This window comes from Anabrus simplex, chromosome X (genome assembly GCF_040414725.1).
Source record: "Anabrus simplex isolate iqAnaSimp1 chromosome X, ASM4041472v1, whole genome shotgun sequence".
Classification (NCBI taxonomy): Eukaryota; Metazoa; Arthropoda; class Insecta; order Orthoptera; family Tettigoniidae; genus Anabrus; species Anabrus simplex.
Window position 1 is genome coordinate 204,370,355 of NC_090279.1, and position 7,085 is coordinate 204,377,439.

At 43.0% G+C, this 7,085-nt stretch overlaps 1 protein-coding gene across 2 annotated transcripts in view; it reads right to left on the reverse strand.

The window, feature by feature from the left end:
• The window catches only part of LOC136886435 (G-protein coupled receptor Mth2), a 205,674-nt gene extending 199,736 nt beyond the window's left edge, over positions 1 to 5,938 (reverse strand). The window contains exon 1 of one of the 2 annotated variants that reach the window (XM_067159213.2): positions 5,773 to 5,938. The gene's annotated coding sequence lies outside the window, so the exon portion shown is untranslated. Of the gene's footprint in view, positions 1 to 5,714 lie in introns of both variants that reach the window. The other variant, XM_067159214.2, reaches the window with a different exon arrangement.
• Between the last annotated feature and the right edge of the window lie 1,147 nt (positions 5,939 to 7,085).

The window sequence follows — 7,085 nt, forward strand, 5'->3', positions numbered from 1 at the left end:
CTGAGACACATATTATCAAAAAGGGGCGTTAGAGTACAGATGGCCGATGTGATCTTGCACGCTGTGATGTGGAGTCTTGATGGATGGCCATGACTGAGACACATATTATCAAAGAGGGGCGTTAGAGTACAGATGGTCAGCGTGATCTTGCAGGCTGTGATGTGGAGTCTTGATGGATGGCCATGACTGAGTGCCCAGACGGTTAAGGCGCTAGCTTTCTGAGTCCAATGTGCATGTTCAAATCTGGCTCAGTTTGGGGGTATTTGAAGGTGTTCAAATACGCCATCCCCGTGTCGTTGTACTGAATCGCAAATTCCGTACAGATATTCCTCGAAAACGATTCATTAATCCTTATACATTTGAGTTTCATTTATTGAAAAGTATATTTATGACCTTTTCATTTTCGAAAGCGAAATTTGACAGCATTTTTGAGTTAATTATGTTGCCTCGTTTAGCTCCACACCCGTCATCATTAAATAATTTAACCATCGTCTCTTTGTTCTTCCTCTACTTCTCTTTCCCTCCATGCCCGAATCCACTATTTTCCTAGGTAACCTATCCTCCTCTATTCACCTCACATGAGCGTACCAGCGAGGCCAGACTCGATCCGTGAATCACAAGCTTAGTGAAGCGGAGAGGTTGCTTGGAGCGCTGTGTCGCTTGCTCCTTAAGTGAAGCATTCTTCAAGTATTTAAATTTCATTATCTCGGAAATGGGTTGCAGTTTTAACTCGTGAAAGTTCTCGCCATAACCTGTAAGTACATTAAAATGGGTGAAATATGTGGTGACACGGTGGCAAGATCTCATTGTCAAAGACTGGCGTATGTCATTGCACGAGTCCCTGCCAGCATCCCCATTTCAGCAATGTTAAATTCTTCTTTGTCATCCAGCATTCAGAGTCATATAGGACGGCTGGACGAGTTCGATTCCATGCTGAATGATGAGTGGAGCCCTGATTTTTAGGCAGTACTAGGTTAGAATGTAAACTTACCGAAGCAAGTAACAAGTATACTCTCGTCTGCATAACGTTTATGCTATAACTTTTGCATAATCATTAGGGGTACGGTCCATCCGAATCCCTAGAATTTATGTTACTCTCGCTACATTACGGAAGAGGGCGCTACTAGACGATACCGCGTAATAACTAAATTGGCTTGCATTCTGATCTATTAAAACAAAACAAACTCCATGGCTCAACAGTCCCGAAAGGCCATGGCCTACAAAGCGACCACTGTTCAGCCCGAAGGCCTGCTGATTACGAGGTGTCGTGTAGTCGGCACGAGCAGTCATCTCGGCTGTTATTGTTGGCCGCTATCTCACCATCAGATAGCTCCTCATTCTAATCACGTAAGCCGAGTGGAGCTCGAAATCAGCCCTCAGATCCAGATAAATCGAACCCGGTGCCTCCGGTTAAGAGGCAGGGCTCGCTACCCCTACACCGCGCGGCCAGCATTCTCAGCTCTTTAAAAACCCAGAGAGTGTTCAGGATTCCAATAGTTTTCTTAGAGATATATTGGTCAATCCTCTCGCATACTCTTAAGTGTTAACAAAACTGAAATACGCCCTGCTTTTCTTCCGTTGATCCCATGCAGGACTGGAGAGAGAAGGATAGTGCGAATGTAAGAAAGACTGAGGAACAGAGATAAAAAGTGTATGAACCACAACTTTCACTGGTTATTTCAGCAATTTTCATTTAATAGAATGTTCCCTAAACCTGCATGAATCAAACACTGCAGCTGTCAGAGTACAAGGTAAGATGTGTAAAAACTTCAAGACACAGAGGGGCGCATATCAAGGCTGTTTACTGTCGACAGAGCTCATCAATACACTTGATACGGCGAATATATCATGAAATAAATAGCATTTTAACCCTTTGACTATTGTTGTTCATTTGCGTAATATATTGGAAGAAAAGCATCCGAATTTCTAAAAGTTTACATTTCTATGAATGGCAAATCTATTACAAGCCTGTTTTCTGGTACGATGTCATCCACTGGCGCTGTCTATACTTACATTATTTGCAATACATGGCATGAAAATCCACAGCCTGTTTTCAGCCATTCGACCGGGTCAGGAATGGAATGAAGCCCCCTTCTAGCGGGGAGGATAGGAATTGTGCCGGCTGCCGAAGCATGTCGCACTCCTCTGGGGCAATGATTAATGAATGAAAGATGAAATGAAATGATTTTGGGCAGTGTTGCCGCTAGATGGGGCTTCATTCATTCCATTCTTGACCCGGTCGAATGACTGGACACTGGCTGTGTATTTTCATTAGGCTGTCATCCTTTGGTTACATTTTGCACGAAAGAATGAACTGTTCTTTGAATGTTATGTCCGTTGTAACTGTGTTTGTGGTATTGTGGCAAAACTTGAAGCTCAGGCCTCAAACATGAATGTTGTACCTCGTCTGATTTTATATCACTAGTTTCGAAAAAACTTTCTTTAGAGTAAGGCGTGCAGTGTGTGTACTTACATTTACTGGAATGTCACCCTTGTTAAAAGACAAGGAAATACCAAAAGGTCTTATCTTCTTATTTGTCTTAGCAGTTCAGGTAGCGCCTAAGTTATCCAGTAATAATAATGTTATTTGCTTTACGTCCCACTAAATACTTTTACGGTTTTTGGAGACGCTGAGGTGCCGCAATTTAGTCCCGCAGGAGTTCTTTTACGTGGCGGTAAATCTACCGACAGAAGGCTGACGTATTTGAGCAACTTCAAATACCACGGGAGTGATCCAGGATCAAACCTGCCAAGTTGGGGTCAGAAGGCCAACGCCTCAACCGTCTGAACCACTCAGCCCGGGTGCCTAAATTATCTGTCTCCCCTCATCTTTCTTAAACATTTAAAAGAGACACTTTTCAATGAATGCTTTCCTACCGAAGGAAAGGATTGTAATATTCATTATATCCTCGGTACTGACAACAGTTAAATGATTGATCATGAATGTGTGATAGATTGGCTGAATGTTTAAGCGTTTAGGCCTTCCGTTCAGAGGGTCCCGAGTTCGATTCGCGCCTGGGTCGGAGATTTTAATCGCTTCAGATTAATTCTTCTAGCTCGGGGACTGGGTGTTTGCGTTTCTCCCAACACGTTCATCTTCATATTCAGACAACACTACCAACCACCACAAAAACACGCAATAGTGATTGCATCCCTCCACATAGGGTTGGTGTCAGGAAGGGCATCCGGACGTAAAATATGGCCAAATCCACATGAGCGACGCAGTTCGCACTCGCGATTCCACAAGTGTGGGAAGAAGACTAGTGAAGTTAAAAGAACCAGTAAGGGATTGAATTGAAGTAGTGCAATAAGACTATATTATCTCTTTAATATAAGAGAACTAGTGGCAAAACTCCATTTCTTGGTTATATTAATTTCTTTCTTTCCATCTTAATCCGTTTACGTTCTAGTGTTGCTTCTTCCTCAGAGTCAGCGAGGGATCCCTGCTCTACCGCCTCAAAGGTGTGGGAGTAACTGCGGAGGAGGACCAGTACCTCGTTTAGGCGGTCTCACCTGCTAAGCTGAACAGGGGTCTTATAGGGGGGATGGGGATGGGAAGAATAGAAAAGGGCATCCCAGCATTTTCCTAGAGGAGAAGTGGGAAACCACGAAAAACCACTTCCAGAATGGCTGAGGTGGGAATCGAACCCCCCTTTACCCAGTTGACCTCCCGAGGCTGAGTGTACCCCGTTCCAACCCTCGTATCCCATTTCAAATTTCGTGGCAGAGGCGAGAATCGAACTCGGGTCTCCGGTTACTATAAATGGAATATGCCTTTTTTGTTTGTGTGTATGTGTGTGTGTGTGTGTGTGTGTGTGTGTGTGTTAGTATCATATACGTGTATTGTTTTAATTCCTTCGGATTTGAAAACTAAAAAACTAAATTGTGTAACTTCTTTTTATTTTCCTCTTCCTCTTCTTGTTATTAGTATTATCGTCGTTGTTGTTCATTTTAATAACTTCTGACGTTCCTTACCAGGAAATGAGGGCCCCATTTTCATTTATTGCAGCCCCCCGCCCACACCCGAGCTTCTTAACGCCGCTACTGGTTAGAACCCCCTCCCATATGTATATATTACAAAATAAACTAAACAGAAAGTGACCATAATATGTGAAACTCGCCTCAATGGGTTGACTCTATTGACCAACAGTTCTCTTGAATCTATTTTGTAAGAAGCACCGAGCTCGATAGCTGCAGTCGCTTAAGTGCGGCCAGAATCCAGTATTCGGGAGATAGTGGGTTCGAACCCCACTGTCGGCAGCCCTGAAGATGGTTTTCCGTGGTTTCCCATTTTCACACCAGGCAAATGCTGGGGCTGTACCTTAATTAAGGCCACGGATGCCTCCTTCCCTGTCCATCGTCACCGTAACACCTATCTGAGTCGGTGCGACGTAAAGCAACTTGAAACATATATATTCTAAGAAGCCTCGAAAGTTGGAGTTCAGATTGTAATATGAAAATACCATTTGCTGTAAAACAGTTGACCTTGATCGTATTGTTCTTGTTCTGTATTTTAATGTAAGATTTTGTAGTGTGTTGCAATCAATCAATCAATCAATCAATCAATCAATCAATCAATCAATCAATCAATCAATCAATCAATCAATCAATCAATCAATCAATCAATCAATCAATCAATCAATCAATCAATCAATCAATCAATCAATCAATCAGCATTGATCTGCATTTAGGGCAGTCACCCAGGTGGCAGATTCCCTATCTGTTGTTTTTCTAGCCTTTTCTTAAATGATTGCAAAGAAATTGGAAATTTAATGAACATCTCCCTTGGTAAGTTATTCCAATCCCTAACTCCCCTTCCTATAAATGAATATTTGCCCCTGTTTATCCTCTTAAATTCCAACTTTTATTCATATTGTGATATTTCCTACTTTTAAAAGACACCACTCAAACATATTCGTCTACTAATGTCATTCCACGCCATCTCTCCTCTGACAGCTCGGAACATACCATTTAGTCGAGACGCTCGTCTCCTTTCTCCCAAGTCTTCCCTGCCCAAACTTTGCAACATTATTGTAACGCTACTCTTTTGTCGGAAATCACCCAGAACAAATCGAGCTGCTTTTCTTTGGATTTTTTCCAGTTCTTGAATCAAGTAATCCTGGTGAGGGTCCCATACACTGGAAACATACTCTAGTTGGGGTCTTACCAGAGACTTCTCTGCCCTCTCCTTTACATCCTTACTACAACCCCTAAACACCCTCATAACCATGTGCAGAGATCTGTACCCTTTATTTACAATCCCATTTATGTGATTGCCCCAATGAAGATCTTTCCTTATATTAACACCTAGATACTTACAGTCATCCCCATAAGAAACGTTCACCCCATCAACGCAGTAATTAAATCTGAGAAGAATTTTCCTATTTGTGAAACTCACAACCTGACTTTTAACCCCGGTTATCATCATCTGCTGTCCATCTCACAACATTATCGAGGTCATTTTGCAGTTGCTCACAATCTTGTAACTTATTTATTACTCTCACTCGTTGGGTGTACATTAAATATTTTCCATTTTTTGGTCATAAGAGCATATTTGGGCGATTTTCACGTCCTAAATATCCGAACACTCATAGATGAATTCAGTAACAGATAAGACCAGGTGTAATCACAGAGAACAAGAATAGAAGGATACACACTGTAAGAGATCATGGTATGAATGTGAAAACTGAGGCGCATGCTTGTGTAAGACTGACCTTGCCAGTTAAATATAAAATTCTTCACACGAACAGCTCACGGAGAAGTCTCGCTCACCTGGTGGGAAACTGGACGTCCACACAGCGCACTGTTCTGAATGACACTGATCTCCAGTCACTGCCTTGTTTACGTCCCCTCCCTAGCAGTGGACATCCTGATGATGGGAAATCCCGAACTATACGTGCATTGGTGCGTATTTGGCACACTTCACAACAAGAGTCTAGTCACCTGTGGACCTTATAAACAACTGAATAAGCATGCTTCAGTTATAATCGCACTGGGCGACAAACAGGTTCCCTTTTCCCTCTCACACGTTCTTTTTTGTGCTCTCAGCGGTTCATTTGTTCTTTGTTTTGTTTTTTGTATTGGGCTAGAAATATCACGTGACAGTTAAATCATGGATTCTGTTAAGCATCACTAACAGAATCTAGTTCGTTGCTGCCTCCTGAATTGAAAGATAATACGTAAATGAATAGCGTCAACCAGCTTCGAGAACAAGGTACAGGATACTAACAGGGGGCTGTGGAATGTCTTCAGAATGATAAGCTACGAGCACGATGGAGTTAATATTGTTCTGTTTATTCATTGTACTACACATTGTACGCAATAACAGCACATAAAGGCGGAAATTTGTTCATTAGGCGATTTATGTCGTACGGTATCGGCGTGTACAGTGTGCACCAATGGGAAAAGTACAAAATAATTACAGTTATTTCTTTCTTTCTTAATCATTTTATCCAGGATTGGTTTTTATCTCGGAATCAGCGAGGGATCTCACTTCTACCGCTTCAAAGGCAGTGCCCGGGGGCGTGAGACTTTGAGTCGGGGGATACAACTGGAGAGAAAGACCAGTACCTCGTCCAGGCGGCCTCACCTGCTATGCTGAACAGGGGCCTTGGGGGTGGATGGGAAGGGATAGACAAGGAAGAGGGAAGGAAACGGTCGTGGCCTTAAGTTAGGTACCTTCCCGGCATTTGCCTGGGAAAGTATGGAAAACACGGAAAACCACTTCGAGGATGGCTGAGGTAGGAATTGAACCCACCTCTACTCAGTTGATCTCCCAACTCCGTTCCAGCCGGGAATCAAACCCGGACCTCCCGGGATGGCACCTAACCACACTAACCAGTACACCACGGAGGCGGACTGAATTATAGTTACCCGAGAAACATTACTCATTACAAGGGGCCTAACTTTTTGAAAATGCATATGCGCATATCCAAAAGCAAATTTTGTGGGTTTATTGGATTTATTGCCGGCCCCATGGTGTAGGAATGACGTGCCTGCCTCTTACTCGGAGGCCTCGGTTTCGATTCCCGGCCAGGTCAGGGATTTCTACCTGGTTCGAGGTCCACTAAGCCTACGTGATTAGA